Raw genomic sequence first — 17,637 nt, forward strand, 5'->3', positions numbered from 1 at the left:
TTAAAGTGTTATGAAAAAAAAGGCTGTTGGGGGCTAGGGAGTATCGAGTTGATCATTATACATGAAGAAATAACCAATTTCATCGTTTAGTTTATGTTTTACACGCGTTTTAAATTTTATTGCCGAAATCGCTTTTTCTCGCCGAGATAAGCACGTTTTCTGAAATGCCGCTCTCCCGTCACTCTGGTTAAAGTGTTATGAAAAAATAGGCTGTTGGGGGCTAGAGAGTATCGAGTTGATCATTATACATGAAGAAATAACCAATTTCATCGTTTGGTTTATGTTTTACACGCGTTTTAAATTTTATTGCCGAAATCGCTTTTTCTCGCCGAGATAAGCACGTTTTCTGAAATGCCGCTCTCCCGTCACTCTGGTTAAAGTGTTATGAAAAAAAAGGCTGTTGGGGGCTAGGGAGTATCGAGTTGATCATTATACATGAAGAAATAACCAATTTCATCGTTTGGTTTATGTTTTACACGCGTTTTAAATTTTATTGCCGAAATCGCTTTTTCTCGCCGAGATAAGCACGTTTTCTGAAATGCCGCTCTCCCGTCACTCTGGTTAAAGTGTTATGAAAAAAAAGGCTGTTGGGGGCTAGGGAGTATCGAGTTGATCATTATACATGAAGAAATAACCAATTTCATCGTTTGGTTTATGTTTTACACGCGTTTTAAATTTTATTGGCGAAATCGCTTTTTCTCGCTGAGATAAGCACGTTTTCTGAAATGCCGCTCTCCCGTTACTCTGGTTAAAGTGTTATGAAAAAAAAGGCTGTGGGGGGCTAGGGAGTATCGAGTTGATCATTATACATGAAGAAATAACCAATTTCATCGTTTGGTTTATGTTTTACACGCGTTTTAAATGTTATTGCCGAAATCGCTTTTTCTCGCCGAGATAAGCACGTTTTCTGAAATGCCGCTCTCCCGTCACTCTGGTTAAAGTGTTGTGGAAAAAAAAGGCTGTTGGGGGCTAGGGAGTATCGAGTTGATCATTATACATGAAGAAATAACCAATTTCATCGTTTGGTTTATGTTTTACACGCGTTTTAAATTTTATTGCCGAAATCGCTTTTTCTCGCCGAGATAAGCACGTTTTCTGAAATGCCGCTCTCCCGTCACTCTGGTTAAAGTGTTATGAAAAAAAAGGCTGTTGGGGGCTAGGGAGTATCGAGTTGATCATTATACATGAAGAAATAACCAATTTCATCGTTTGGTTTATGTTTTACACGCGTTTTAAATTTTATTGCCGAAATCGCTTTTTCTCGCCGAGATAAGCACGTTTTCTGAAATGCCGCTCTCCCGTCACTCTGGTTAAAGTGTTATGAGAAAAAAGGCTACTGGGGGCTAGGGAGTATCGAGTTGATCATTATACATGAAGAAATAACCAATTTCATCGTTTGGTTTATGTTTTACACGCGTTTTAAATTTTATTGCCGAAATCGCTTTTTCTCGCCGAGATAAGCACGTTTTCTGAAATGCCGCTCTCCCGTCACTCTGGTTAAAGTGTTATGAAAAAAAAGGCTGTTGGGGGCTAGGGAGTATCGAGTTGATCATTATACATGAAGAAATAACCAATTTCATCGTTTGGTTTATGTTTTACACGCGTTTTAAATTTTATTGCCGAAATTGCTTTTTCTCGCCGAGATAAGCACGTTTTCTGAAATGCCGCTCTCCCGTCACTCTGGTTAAAGTGTTATGAAAAAAAAGGCTGTTGGGGGCTAGGGAGTATCGAGTTGATCATTATACATGAAGAAATAACCAATTTCATCGTTTGGTTTATGTTTTACACGCGTTTTTAATTTTATTGCCGAAATCGCTTTTTCTCGCCGAGATAAGCACGTTTTCTGAAATGCCGCTCTCCCGTCACTCTGGTTAAAGTGTTATGAAAAAAAAGGCTGTTGGGGGCTAGGGAGTATCGAGTTGATCATTATACATGAAGAAATAACCAATTTCATCGTTTGGTTTATGTTTTACACGCGTTTTAAATTTTATTGCCGAAATCGCTTTTTCTCGCCGAGATAAGCACGTTTTCTGAAATGCCGCTCTCCCGTCACTCTGGTTAAAGTGTTATGAAATAAAAGGCTGTGGGGGGCTAGGGAGTATCGAGTTGATCATTATACATGAAGAAATAACCAATTTCATCGTTTGGTTTATGTTTTACACGCGTTTTAAATGTTATTGCCGAAATCGCTTTTTCTCGCCGAGATAAGCACGTTTTCTGAAATGCCGCTCTCCCGTCACTCTGGTTAAAGTGTTGTGAAAAAAAAGGCTGTTGGGGGCTAGGGAGTATCGAGTTGATCATTATACATGAAGAAATAGCCAATTTCATCGTTTGGTTTATGTTTTACACGCGTTTTAAATTTTATTGCCGAAATCGCTTTTTCTCGCCGAGATAAGCACGTTTTCTGAAATGCCGCTCTCCCGTCACTCTGGTTAAAGTGTTATGAAAAAAAAGGATGTTGGGGGCTAGGGAGTATCGAGTTGATCATTATACATGAAGAAATAACCAATTTCATCGTTTGGTTTATGTTTTACACGCGTTTTAAATTTTATTGCCGAAATCGCTTTTTCTCGCCGAGATAAGCACGTTTTCTGAAATGCCGCTCTCCCGTCACTCTGGTTAAAGTGTTATGAAAAAAAAGGCTGTTGGGGGCTAGGGAGTATCGAGTTGATCATTATACATGAAGAAATAACCAATTTCATCGTTTGATTTATGTTTTACACGCGTTTTAAATTTTATTGCCGAAATCGCTTTTTCTCGCCGAGATAAGCACGTTTTCTGAAATGCCGCTCTCCCGTCACTCTGGTTAAAGTGTTATGGAAAAAAAGGCTGTGGGGGGCTAGGGAGTATCGAGTTGATCATTATACATGAAGAAATAACCAATTTCATCGTTTGGTTTATGTTTTACACGCGTTTTAAATTTTATTGCCGAAATCGCTTTTTCTCGCCGAGATAAGCACGTTTTCTGAAATGCCGCTCTCCCGTCACTCTGGTTAAAGTGTTGTGAAAAAAAAGGCTGTTGGGGGCTAGGGAGTATCGAGTTGATCATTATACATGAAGAAATAACCAATTTCATCGTTTGGTTTATGTTTTACACGCGTTTTAAATTTTATTGCCGAAATCGCTTTTTCTCGCCGAAATAAGCACGTTTTCTGAAATGCCGCTCTCCCGTCACTCTGGTTAAAGTGTTATGAAAAAAAAGGCTGTTGGGGGCTAGGGAGTATCGAGTTGATGATTATACATGAAGAAATAACCAATTTCATCGTTTGGTTTATGTTTTACACGCGTTTTAAATTTTATTGCCGAAATCGCTTTTTCTCGCCGAGATAAGCACGTTTTCTGAAATGCCGCTCTCCCGTCACTCTGGTTAAAGTGTTATGAAAAAAAAGGCTGTTGGGGGCTAGGGAGTATCGAGTTGATCATTATACATGAAGAAATAACCAATTTTATCGTTTGGTTTATGTTTTACACGCGTTTTTAATTTTATTGCCGAAATCGCTTTTTCTCGCCGAGATAAGCACGTTTTCTGAAATGCCGCTCTCCCGTCACTCTGGTTAAAGTGTTATGAAAAAAAAGGCTGTTGGGGGCTAGGGAGTATCGAGTTGATCATTATACATGAAGAAATAACCAATTTCATCGTTTGGTTTATGTTTTACACGCGTTTTAAATTTTATTGCCGAAATCGCTTTTTCTCGCCGAGATAAGCACGTTTTCTGAAATGCCGCTCTCCCGTCACTCTGGTTAAAGTGTTATGAAATAAAAGGCTGTGGGGGGCTAGGGAGTATCGAGTTGATCATTATACATGAAGAAATAACCAATTTCATCGTTTGGTTTATGTTTTACACGCGTTTTAAATGTTATTGCCGAAATCGCTTTTTCTCGCCGAGATAAGCACGTTTTCTGAAATGCCGCTCTCCCGTCACTCTGGTTAAAGTGTTATGAAAAAAAAGGCTGTTGGGGGCTAGGGAGTATCGAGTTGATCATTATACATGAAGAAATAACCAATTTCATCGTTTGGTTTATGTTTTACACGCGTTTTTAATTTTATTGCCGAAATCGCTTTTTCTCGCCGAGATAAGCACGTTTTCTGAAATGCCGCTCTCCCGTCACTCTGGTTAAAGTGTTATGAAAAAAAAGGCTGTGGGGGGCTAGGGAGTATCAAGTTGATCATTATACATGAAGAAATAACCAATTTCATCGTTTGGTTTATGTTTTACACGCGTTTTAAATGTTATTGCCGAAATCGCTTTTTCTCGCCGAGATAAGCACGTTTTCTGAAATGCCGCTCTCCCGTCACTCTGGTTAAAGTGTTGTGAAAAAAAAGGCTGTTGGGGGCTAGGGAGTATCGAGTTGATCATTATACATGAAGAAATAACCAATTTCATCGTTTGGTTTATGTTTTACACGCGTTTTAAATTTTATTGCCGAAATCGCTTTTTCTCGCCGAGATAAGCACGTTTTCTGAAATGCCGCTCTCCCGTCACTCTGGTTAAAGTGTTATGAAAAAAAAGGCTGTTGGGGGCTAGGGATTATCGAGTTGATCATTATACAAGAAGAAATAACCAATTTCATCGTTTGGTTTATGTTTTACACGCGTTTTAAATTTTATTGCCGAAATCGCTTTTTCTCGCCGAGATAAGCACGTTTTCTGAAATGCCGCTCTCCCGTCACTCTAGTTAAAGTCTTATGAAAAAAAAGGCTGTTGGGGGCCAGGGAGTATTGAGTTGATCATTATACATGAAGAAATAACCAATTTCATCGTTTGGTTTATGTTTTACACGCGTTTTAAATTTTATTGGCGAAATCGCTTTTTCTCGCCGAGATAAGCACGTTTTCTGAAATGCCGCTCTCCCGTCACTCTGGTTAAAGTGTTATGAAAAAAAAGGCTGTTGGGGGCTAGGGAGTATCGAGTTGATCATTATACATGAAGAAATAACCAATTTCATCGTTTGGTTTATGTTTTACACGCGTTTTAAATTTTATTGCCGAAATCGCTTTTTCTCGCCGAGATAAGCACGTTTTCTGAAATGCCGCTCTCCCGTCACTCTGGTTAAAGTGTTATGAAAAAAAAGGCTGTTGGGGGCTAGGGAGTATCGAGTTGATCATTATACATGAAGAAATAACCAATTTCATCGTTTGGTTTATGTTTTACACGCCTTTTAAATTTTATTGCCGAAATCGCTTTTTCTCGCCGAGATAAGCACGTTTTCTGAAATGCCGCTCTCCCGTCACTCTGGTTAAAGTGTTATGAAAAAAAAGGCTGTTGGGGGCTAGGGAGTATCGAGTTGATCATTATACATGAAGAAATAACCAATTTCATCGTTTGGTTTATGTTTTACACGCGTTTTAAATTTTATTGCCGAAATCGCTTTTTCTCGCCGAGATAAGCACGTTTTCTGAAATGCCGCTCTCCCGTCACTCTGGTTAAAGTGTTATGAAAAAAAAGGCTGTTGGGGGCTAGGGAGTATCGAGTTGATCATTATACATGAAGAAATAACCAATTTCATCGTTTGGTTTATGTTTTACACGCGTTTTAAATTTTATTGCCGAAATCGCTTTTTCTCGCCGAGATAAGCACGTTTTCTGAAATGCCGCTCTCCCGTCACTCTGGTTAAAGTGTTATGAAAAAAAAGGCTGTTGGGGGCTAGGGAGTATCGAGTTGATCATTATACATGAAGAAATAACCAATTTCATCGTTTGGTTTATGTTTTACACGCGTTTTAAATTTTATTGCCGAAATCGCTTTTTCTCGCCGAGATAAGCACGTTTTCTGAAATGCCGCTCTCCCGTCACTCTAGTTAAAGTCTTATGAAAAAAAAGGCTGTTGGGGGCCAGGGAGTATTGAGTTGATCATTATACATGAAGAAATAACCAATTTCATCGTTTGGTTTATGTTTTACACGCGTTTTAAATTTTATTGGCGAAATCGCTTTTTCTCGCCGAGATAAGCACGTTTTCTGAAATGCCGCTCTCCCGTCACTCTGGTTAAAGTGTTATGAAAAAAAAGGCTGTTGGGGGCTAGGGAGTATCGAGTTGATCATTATACTTGAAGAAATAACGAATTTCATCGTTTGGTTTATGTTTTACACGCGTTTTAAATTTTATTGCCGAAATCGCTTTTTCTCGCCGAGATAAGCACGTTTTCTGAAATGCCGCTCTCCCGTCACTCTGGTTAAAGTGTTATGAAAAAAAAGGCTGTTGGGGGCTAGGGAGTATCGAGTTGATCATTATACATGAAGAAATAACCAATTTCATCGTTTGGTTTATGTTTTACACGCGTTTTAAATTTTATTGCCGAAATCGCTTTTTCTCGCCGAGATAAGCACGTTTTCTGAAATGCCGCTCTCCCGTCACTCTGGTTAAAGTGTTATGAAAAAAAAGGCTGTTGGGGGCTAGGGAGTATCGAGTTGATCATTATACATGAAGAAATAACCAATTTCATCGTTTGGTTTATGTTTTACACGCGTTTTAAATTTTATTGCCGAAATCGCTTTTTCTCGCCGAGATAAGCACGTTTTCTGAAATGCCGCTCTCCCGTCACTCTGGTTAAAGTGTTATGAAAAAAAAGGCTGTTGGGGGCTAGGGAGTATCGAGTTCATCATTATACATGAAGAAATAACCAATTTCATCGTTTGGTTTATGTTTTACACGCGTTTTAAATTTTATTGCCGAAATCGCTTTTTCTCGCCGAGATAAGCACGTTTTCTGAAATGCCACTCTCCCGTCACTCTGGTTAAAGTGTTATGAAAGAAAAGGCTGTTGGGGGCTAGGGAGTATCGAGTTGATCATTATACATGAAGAAATAACCAATTTCATCGTTTGGTTTATGTTTTACACGCGTTTTAAATTTTATTGCCGAAATCGCTTTTTCTCGCCGAGATAAGCACGTTTTCTGAAATGCCGCTCTCCCGTCACTCTGGTTAATGTGTTATAAAAAAAAAAGGGCTGTTGGGGGCTAGGGAGTATCGAGTTGATCATTATACATGAAGAAATAACCAATTTCAACGTTTGGTTTATGTTTTACACGCGTTTTAAATTTTATTGCCGAAATCACTTTTTCTCGCCGAGATAAGCACGTTTTCTGAAATGCCGCTCTCTCGTCACTCTGGTTAAAGTGTTATAAAAAAAAAAGGCTGTTGGGGGCTAGGGAGTATCGAGTTGATCATTATACATGAAGAAATAACCAATTTGATCGTTTGGTTTATGTTTTACACGCGTTTTAAATTTTATTGCCGAAATCGCTTTTTCTCGCCAAGATAAGCACGTTTTCTTAAATGTCGCTCTCCCGTCATTCTAGTTTATTTGTTATAAAAAAAAAAAAGGGCTGTTGGGGGCTAGGGAGTATCAAGTTGATCTGCTTAGCCGGGGTCGTGGAAGCCTAACCCGGCGTGATCTTGTGCAAAAAGCCGCTCCCGAGCTCCAGCTGGAAGTGTAAAAAGAACCGGGGCTGGATAAAAAAAAGAACCGGGCAGCCCGGTGGAATTGCTTAGCCGGGGTCCTGGAAGCCTAACCTGGCGTGATCTTGCCCAAAAAGCCGCTGCTGAGCTCCAGCTGGAAGTGTAAAAAGAACCGGGCTGGTTAAAAAAAAGAACCGGGCGACCCGGTAAAATTGCTTAGCCGGGGCTCTGGAAGCCTAACACGTCGTGATCTTGTCCAAAAAGCCGCTCGTGAGCTCCAGCTGGAAGTGTAAAAAGAACCGGGCTGGTTAAAAAAAAGAACCGGGCGGGCCGGTAAAATTGCTTAGCTGGGGCTCTGGAAGCCTAACCCGGCGTGATCTTGTCCAAAAAGCCGCTCGTGAGCTCCAGCTGGAAGTGTAAAAAGAACCGTGCTGGTTAAAAAAAGAACCGGGTGGGCCGGTAAAATTGCTTAGCCGGGGTCCTGGAAGCCTAACCCGGCGTGATCTTGCCCGAAAGTCGGCCTCTATACTTCCATATTAGGTACCAGGCGCTCACAGCCAACTTGGCAAAGATTTTCTAAGTGCCCACGGCTCTGCGGGGATTGTGCGTCCGACCCGCGCCGGTTCTCCAGCCGGCCTGAAATAACGCAAAACCAGCCTCTCCCCCTGGAGCTCACAGCCAAAGGCGAAACTTTTCTAAGTGCCTACGGCTCTGCGGGCTTTTGAGTCCGCCCCGCGCCGGTTCGTCGGTCGGCCTCAAAAAGCGAAAAATCAGCCTCTCTCCCTGGAGCTCGACTCGAGTTGATCATTATACATGAAGAAATAACCAATTTCATCGTTTGGTTTATGTTTTACACGCGTTTTAAATTTTATTGCCGAAATCGCTTTTTCTCGCCGAGATAAGCACGTTTTCTGAAATGCCGCTCTCCCGTCACTCTGGTTAAAGTGTTGTGAAAAAAAAGGCTGTTGGGGGCTAGGGAGTATCGAGTTGATCATTATACATGAAGAAATAACCAATTTCATCGTTTGGTTTATGTTTTACACGCGTTTTAAATTTTATTGCCGAAATCGCTTTTTCTCGCTGAGATAAGCACGTTTTCTGAAATGCCGCTCTCCCGTCACTCTGGTTAAAGTGTTATGAAAAAAAAGGCTGTTGGGGGCTAGGGAGTATCGAGTTGATCATTATACATGAAGAAATAACCAATTTCATCGTTTGGTTTATGTTTTACACGCGTTTTAAATTTTATTGCCGAAATCGCTTTTTCTCGCCGAGATAAGCACGTTTTCTGAAATGCCGCTCTCCCATCACTCTGGTTAAAGTGTTATGAAAAAAAAGGCTGTTGGGGGCTAGGGAGTATCGAGTTGATCATTATACATGAAGAAATAACCAATTTCATCGTTTGGTTTATGTTTTACACGCGTTTTAAATTTTATTGCCGAAATCGCTTTTTCTCGCCGAGATAAGCACGTTTTCTGAAATGCCGCTCTCCCGTCACTCTGGTTAAAGTGTTATGAAAAAAAAAGGCTGTTGGGGGCTAGGGAGTATCGAGTTGATCATTATACATGAAGAAATAACCAATTTCATCGTTTGGTTTATGTTTTACACGCGTTTTAAATTTTATTGCCGAAATCGCTTTTTCTCGCCGAGATAAGCACGTTTTCTGAAATGCCGCTCTCCCGTCACTCTGGTTAAAGTGTTATGAAAAAAAAGGCTGTTGGGGGCTAGGGAGTATCGAGTTGATCATTATACATGAAGAAATAACCAATTTCATCGTTTGGTTTATGTTTTACATGCGTTTTAAATTTTATTGCCGAAATCGCTTTTTCTCGCCGAGATAAGCACGTTTTCTGAAATGCCGCTCTCCCGTCACTCTGGTTAAAGTGTTATAAAAAAAAAGGCTGTTGGGGGCTAGGGAGTATCGAGTTGATCATTATACATTAAGAAATAACCAATTTCATCGTTTGGTTTATGTTTTACACGCGTTTTAAATTTTATTGCCGAAATCGCTTTTTCTCGCCGAAATAAGCACGTTTTCTGAAATGCCGCTCTCCCGTCACTCTGGTTAAAGTGTTATGAAAAAAAAGGCTGTTGGGGGCTAGGGAGTATCGAGTTGATGATTATACATGAAGAAATAACCAATTTCATCGTTTGGTTTATGTTTTATACGCGTTTTAAATTTTATTGCCGAAATCGCTTTTTCTCGCCGAGATAAGCACGTTTTCTGAAATGCCGCTCTCCCGTCACTCTGGTTAAAGTGTTATGAAAAAAAAGGCTGTTGGGGGCTAGGGAGTATCGAGTTGATCATTATACATGAAGAAATAACCAATTTTATCGTTTGGTTTATGTTTTACACGCGTTTTTAATTTTATTGCCGAAATCGCTTTTTCTCGCCGAGATAAGCACGTTTTCTGAAATGCCGCTCTCCCGTCACTCTGGTTAAAGTGTTATGAAAAAAAAGGCTGTTGGGGGCTAGGGAGTATCGAGTTGATCATTATACATGAAGAAATAACCAATTTCATCGTTTGGTTTATGTTTTACACGCGTTTAAATTTTATTGCCGAAATCGCTTTTTCTCGCCGAGATAAGCACGTTTTCTGAAATGCCGCTCTCCCGTCACTCTGGTTAAAGTGTTATGAAAAAATAGGCTGTTGGGGGCTAGAGAGTATCGAGTTGATCATTATACATGAAGAAATAACCAATTTCATCGTTTGGTTTATGTTTTACACGCGTTTTAAATTTTATTGCCGAAATCGCTTTTTCTCGCCGAGATAAGCACGTTTTCTGAAATGCCGCTCTCCCGTCACTCTGGTTAAAGTGTTATGAAAAAAAAGGCTGTTGGGGGCTAGGGAGTATCGAGTTGATCATTATACATGAAGAAATAACCAATTTCATCGTTTGGTTTATGTTTTACACGCGTTTTAAATTTTATTGCCGAAATCGCTTTTTCTCGCCGAGATAAGCACGTTTTCTGAAATGCCGCTCTCCCGTCACTCTGGTTAAAGTGTTATGAAAAAAAAGGCTGTTGGGGGCTAGGGAGTATCGAGTTGATCATTATACATGAAGAAATAACCAATTTCATCGTTTGGTTTATGTTTTACACGCGTTTTAAATTTTATTGCCGAAATCGCTTTTTCTCGCCGAGATAAGCACGTTTTCTGAAATGCCGCTCTCCCGTCACTCTGGTTAAAGTGTTATGAAATAAAAGGCTGTGGGGGGCTAGGGAGTATCGAGTTGATCATTATACATGAAGAAATAACCAATTTCATCGTTTGGTTTATGTTTTACACGCGTTTTAAATGTTATTGCCGAAATCGCTTTTTCTCGCCGAGATAAGCACGTTTTCTGAAATGCCGCTCTTCCGTCACTCTGGTTAAAGTGTTGTGAAAAAAAAGGCTGTTGGGGGCTAGGGAGTATCGAGTTGATCATTATACATGAAGAAATAACCAATTTCATCGTTTGGTTTATGTTTTACACGCGTTTTAAATTTTATTGCCGAAATCGCTTTTTCTCGCCGAGATAAGCACGTTTTCTGAAATGCCGCTCTCCCGTCACTCTGGTTAAAGTGTTATGAAAAAAAAGGATGTTGGGGGCTAGGGAGTATCGAGTTGATCATTATACATGAAGAAATAACCAATTTCATCGTTTGGTTTATGTTTTACACGCGTTTTAAATTTTATTGCCGAAATCGCTTTTTCTCGCCGAGATAAGCACGTTTTCTGAAATGCCGCTCTCCCGTCACTCTGGTTAAAGTGTTATGAAAAAAAAGGCTGTTGGGGGCTAGGGAGTATCGAGTTGATCATTATACATGAAGAAATAACCAATTTCATCGTTTGGTTTATGTTTTACACGCGTTTTAAATTTTATTGCCGAAATCGCTTTTTCTCGCCGAGATAAGCACGTTTTCTGAAATGCCGCTCTCCCGTCACTCTGGTTAAAGTGTTATGAAAAAAAAGGCTGTGGGGGGCTAGGGAGTATCAAGTTGATCATTATACATGAAGAAATAACCAATTTCATCGTTTGGTTTATGTTTTACACGCGTTTTAAATGTTATTGCCGAAATCGCTTTTTCTCGCCGAGATAAGCACGTTTTCTGAAATGCCGCTCTCCCGTCACTCTGGTTAAAGTGTTGTGAAAAAAAAGGCTGTTGGGGGCTAGGGAGTATCGAGTTGATCATTATACATGAAGAAATAACCAATTTCATCGTTTGGTTTATGTTTTACACGCGTTTTAAATTTTATTGCCGAAATCGCTTTTTCTCGCCGAAATAAGCACGTTTTCTGAAATGCCGCTCTCCCGTCACTCTGGTTAAAGTGTTATGAAAAAAAAGGCTGTTGGGGGCTAGGGAGTATCGAGTTGATGATTATACATGAAGAAATAACCAATTTCATCGTTTGGTTTATGTTTTACACGCGTTTTAAATTTTATTGCCGAAATCGCTTTTTCTCGCCGAGATAAGCACGTTTTCTGAAATGCCGCTCTCCCGTCACTCTGGTTAAAGTGTTATGAAAAAAAAGGCTGTTGGGGGCTAGGGAGTATCGAGTTGATCATTATACATGAAGAAATAACCAATTTTATCGTTTGGTTTATGTTTTACACTCGTTTTTAATTTTATTGCCGAAATCGCTTTTTCTCGCCGAGATAAGCACGTTTTCTGAAATGCCGCTCTCCCGTCACTCTGGTTAAAGTGTTATGAAAAAAAAGGCTGTTGGGGGCTAGGGAGTATCGAGTTGATCATTATACATGAAGAAATAACCAATTTCATCGTTTGGTTTATGTTTTACACGCGTTTTAAATTTTATTGCCGAAATCGCTTTTTCTCGCCGAGATAAGCACGTTTTCTGAAATGCCGCTCTCCCGTCACTCTGGTTAAAGTGTTATGAAAAAATAGGCTGTTGGGGGCTAGAGAGTATCGAGTTGATCATTATACATGAAGAAATAACCAATTTCATCGTTTGGTTTATGTTTTACACGCGTTTTAAATTTTATTGCCGAAATCGCTTTTTCTCGCCGAGATAAGCACGTTTTCTGAAATGCCGCTCTCCCGTCACTCTGGTTAAAGTGTTATGAAAAAAAAGGCTGTTGGGGGCTAGGGAGTATCGAGTTCATTATACATGAAGAAATAACCAATTTCATCGTTTGGTTTATGTTTTACACGCGTTTTAAATTTTATTGCCGAAATCGCTTTTTCTCGCCGAGATAAGCACGTTTTCTGAAATGCCGCTCTCCCGTCACTCTGGTTAAAGTGTTATGAAAAAAAAGGCTGTGGGGGGCTAGGGAGTATCGAGTTGATCATTATACATGAAGAAATAACCAATTTCATCGTTTGGTTTATGTTTTACACGCGTTTTAAATGTTATTGCCGAAATCGCTTTTTCTCGCCGAGATAAGCACGTTTTCTGAAATGCCGCTCTCCCGTCACTCTGGTTAAAGTGTTGTGAAAAAAAAGGCTGTTGGGGGCTAGGGAGTATCGAGTTGATCATTATACATGAAGAAATAACCAATTTCATCGTTTGGTTTATGTTTTACACGCGTTTTCAATTTTATTGCCGAAATCGCTTTTTCTCGCCGAGATAAGCACGTTTTCTGAAATGCCGCTCTCCCGTCACTCTGGTTAAAGTGTTATGAAAAAAAAGGCTGTTGGGGGCTAGGGAGTATCGAGTTGATCATTATACATGAAGAAATAACCAATTTCATCGTTTGGTTTATGTTTTACACGCGTTTTAAATTTTATTGCCGAAATCGCTTTTTCTCGCCGAGATAAGCACGTTTTCTGAAATGCCGCTCTCCCGTCACTCTGGTTAAAGTGTTATGAAAAAAAAGGCTGTTGGGGGCTAGGGAGTATCGAGTTGATCATTATACATGAAGAAATGACCAATTTCATCGTTTGGTTTATGTTTTACACGCGTTTTAAATTTTATTGCCGAAATCGCTTTTTCTCGCCGAGATAAGCACGTTTTCTGAAATGCCGCTCTCCCGTTACTCTGGTTAAAGTGTTATGAAAAAAAAGGCTGTTGGGGGCTAGGGAGTATCGAGTTGATCATTATACATGAAGAAATAACCAATTTCATCGTTTGGTTTATGTTTTACACGCGTTTTAAATTTTATTGCCGAAATCGCTTTTTCTCGCCGAGATAAGCACGTTTTCTGAAATGCCGCTCTCCCGTCACTCTGGTTAAAGTGTTATGAAAAAAAAGGCTGTTGGGGGCTAGGGAGTATCGAGTTGATCATTATACATGAAGAAATAACCAATTTCATCGTTTGGTTTATGTTTTACACGCGTTTTTAATTTTATTGCCGAAATCGCTTTTTCTCGCCGAGATAAGCACGTTTTCTGAAATGCCGCTCTCCCGTCACTCTGGTTAAAGTGTTATGAAAAAAAAGGCTGTTGGGGGCTAGGGAGTATCGAGTTGATCATTATACATGAAGAAATAACCAATTTCATCGTTTGGTTTATGTTTTACACGCGTTTTAAATTTTATTGCCGAAATCGCTTTTTCTCGCCGAGATAAGCACGTTTTCTGAAATGCCGCTCTCCCGTCACTCTGGTTAAAGTGTTATGAAAAAAAAGGCTGTTGGGGGCTAGGGAGTATCGAGTTGATCATTATACATGAAGAAATAACCAATTTCATCGTTTGGTTTATGTTTTACACGCGTTTTAAATTTTATTGCCGAAATCGCTTTTTCTCGCCGAGATAAGCACGTTTTCTGAAATGCCGCTCTCCCGTCACTCTGGTTAAAGTGTTATGAAAAAAAAGGCTGTTGGGGGCTAGGGAGTATCGAGTTGATCATTATACATGAAGAAATAACCAATTTCATCGTTTGGTTTATGTTTTACACGCGTTTTAAATTTTATTGCCGAAATCGCTTTTTCTCGCCGAGATAAGCACGTTTTCTGAAATGCCGCTCTCCCGTCATTCTGGTTAAAGTGTTATGAAAAAAAAGGCTGTTGGGGGCTAGGGAGTATCGAGTTGATCATTACACATGAAGAAATAACCAATTTCATCGTTTGGTTTATGTTTTACACGCGTTTTTAATTTTATTGGCGAAATCGCTTTTTCTCGCCGAGATAAGCACGTTTTCTGAAATGCCGCTCTCCCGTCACTCTGGTTAAAGTGTTTTGAAAAAAAAGGCTGTTGGGGGCTAGGGAGTATCGAGTTGATCATTATACATGAAGAAATAACCAATTTCATCGTTTGGTTTATGTTTTACACGCGTTTTCAATTTTATTGCCGAAATCGCTTTTTCTCGCCGAGATAAGCACGTTTTCTGAAATGCCGCTCTCCCGTCACTCTGGTATAAGTGTTATGAAAAAAAAGGCTGTTGGGGGCTAGGGAGTATCGAGTTGATCATTATACATGAAGAAATAACCAATTTCATCGTTTGGTTTATGTTTTACACGTGTTTTAAATTTTATTGCCGAAATCGCTTTTTCTCGCCGAGATAAGCACGTTTTCTGAAATGCCGCTCTCCCGTCACTCTGGTTAAAGTGTTATGAAAAAAAGGCTGTTGGGGGCTAGGGAGTATCGAGTTGATCATTATACATGAAGAAATAACCAATTTCATCGTTTGGTTTATGTTTTACACGCGTTTTAAATTTTATTGCCGAAATCGCTTTTTCTCGCCGAGATAAGCACGTTTTCTGAAATGCCGCTCTCTCGTCACTCTGGTTAAAGTGTTATGAAAAAAAAGGCTGTTGGGGGCTAGGGAGTATCGAGTTGATCATTATACATGAAGAAATAACCAATTTCATCGTTTGGTTTATGTTTTACACGCGTTTTAAATTTTATTGCCGAAATCGCTTTTTCTCGCCGAGATAAGCACGTTTTCTGAAATGCCGCTCTCCCGTCACTCTGGTTAAAATGTTATGAAAAAAAAAGGCTGTTGGGGGCTAGGGAGTATCGAGTTGATCATTATACATGAAGAAATAACCAATTTCATCGTTTGGTTTATGTTTTACACGCGTTTTAAATTTTATTGCCGAAATCGCTTTTTCTCGCCAAGATAAGCACGTTTTCTTAAATGTCGCTCTCCCGTCATTCTAGTTAATTTGTTATAAAAAAAAAAAAGGGCTGTTGGGGGCTAGGGAGTATCAAGTTGATCTGCTTAGCCGGGGTCCTGGAAGCCTAACCCGGCGTGATCTTGTGCAAAAAGCCGCTCCCGAGCTCCAGCTGGAAGTGTAAAAAGAACCGGGGCTGGATAAAAAAAAGAACCGGGCAGCCCGGTGGAATTGCTTAGCCGGGGTCCTGGAAGCCTAACCTGGCGTGATCTTGCCCAAAAAGCCGCTGCTGAGCTCCAGCTGGAAGTGTAAAAAGAACCGGGCCGGTTAAAAAAAGAACCGGGCGGGCCGGTAAAATTGCTTAGCCGGGGCTCTGGAAGCCTAACACGGCGTGATCTTGTCCAAAAAGCCGCTCTTGAGCTCCAGCTGGAAGTGTTAAAAGAACCGGGCTGGTTAAAAAAAGAACCGGGCCGGTTCAAAAAAGAACCGGGCGGGCCGGTAAAATTGCTTAGCCGGGGCTCTGGAAGCCTAACACGGCGTGATCTTGTCCAAAAAGCCGCTCGTGAGCTCCAGCTGGAAGTGTTAAAAGAACCGGGCTGGTTAAAAAAAGAACCGGGCTGGTTCAAAAAAGAACCAGGCGGCCCGGTAAAATTGCTTAGCCGGGGCTCTGGAAGCCTAACACGGCGTGATCTTGTCCAAAAAGCCGCTCGTGAGCTCCAGCTGGAAGTGTAAAAAGAACCGGGCTGGTTAAAAAAAGAACCGGGCTGGTTAAAAAAAGAACCGGGCGGGCCGGTAAAATTGCTTAGCCGGGGTCCTGGAAGCCTAACCCGTCGTGATATTGTCTAAAAAGCCGCTGCTGAGCTCCAGCTGGAAGTGTAAAAAGAACCGGGCTGGTTAAAAAAAAGAACCGGGCGGGCCGGTAAAATTTCTTAGCCGGGGTCCTGGAAGCCTAACCCGGCGTGATACTGTGCAAAAAGCCGCTGCTGAGCTCCAGCTGGAAGTGTAAAAAGAACCGGGCTGGTTAAAAAAAGAACCGGGCGACCAGGTAAAATTGCTTAGCCGGGGCTCTGGAAGCCTAACACGGCGTGATCTTGTCCAAAAAGCCGCTGCTGAGCTCCAGCTGGAAGTGTAAAAAGAACCGGGCTGGTTAAAAAAAAGAACCGGGCGACCCGGTAAAATTGCTTAGCCGGGGCTCTGGAAGCTTAACACGGCGTGATCTTGTCCAAAAAGCCGCTCGTAAGCTCCAGCTGGAAGTGTAAAAAGAACCGGGCTGGTTAAAAAAAAGAACCGGGCGGGCCGGTAAAATTGCTTAGCTGGGGCTCTGGAAGCCTAACCCGGCGTGATCTTGTCCAAAAAGCCGCTCGTGAGCTCCAGCTGGAAGTGTAAAAAGAACCGGGCTGGTTAAAAAAAGAACCGGGTGGGCCGGTAAAATTGCTTAGCCGGGGTCCTGGAAGCCTAACCCGGCGTGATCTTGCCCGAAAGTCGGCCTCTATACTTCCATATTAGGTACCAGGCGCTCACAGCCAACTTGGCAAAGATTTTCTAAGTGCCCACGGCTCTGCGGGGATTGTGCGTCCGACCCGCGCCGGTTCTCCAGCCGGCCCTGAAATAACGCAAAACCAGCCTCTCCCCCTGGAGCTCACAGCCAAAGGCGAAACTTTTCTAAGTGCTTACGGCTCTGCGGGCTTTTGAGTCCGCCCCGCGCCGGTTCGTCGGTCGGCCTCAAAAAGCGAAAAATCAGCCTCTCTCCCTGGAGCTCGACTCGAGTTGATCATTATACATGAAGAAATAACCAATTTCATCGTTTGGTTTATGTTTTACACGCGTTTTAAATTTTATTGCCGAAATCGCTTTTTCTCGCCGAGATAAGCACGTTTTCTGAAATGCCGCTCTCCCGTCACTCTGGTTAAAGTGTTGTGAAAAAAAAGGCTGTTGGGGGCTAGGGAGTATCGAGTTGATCATTATACATGAAGAAATAACCAATTTCATCGTTTGGTTTATGTTTTACACGCGTTTTAAATTTTATTGCCGAAATCGCTTTTTCTCGCCGAGATAAGCACGTTTTCTGAAATGCCGCTCTCCCGTCACTCTGGTTAAAGTGTTATGAAAAAAAAGGCTGTTGGGGGCTAGGGAGTATCGAGTTGATCATTATACATGAAGAAATAACCAATTTCATCGTTTGGTTTATGTTTTACACGCGTTTTAAATTTTATTGCCGAAATCGCTTTTTCTCGCCGAGATAAG

This window comes from Syngnathus leptorhynchus, unplaced genomic scaffold (genome assembly GCF_054491065.1).
Source record: "Syngnathus leptorhynchus isolate UIUO unplaced genomic scaffold, UIUO_Slep HiC_scaffold_167, whole genome shotgun sequence".
NCBI classification, from domain to species: domain Eukaryota; kingdom Metazoa; phylum Chordata; class Actinopteri; order Syngnathiformes; family Syngnathidae; genus Syngnathus; species Syngnathus leptorhynchus.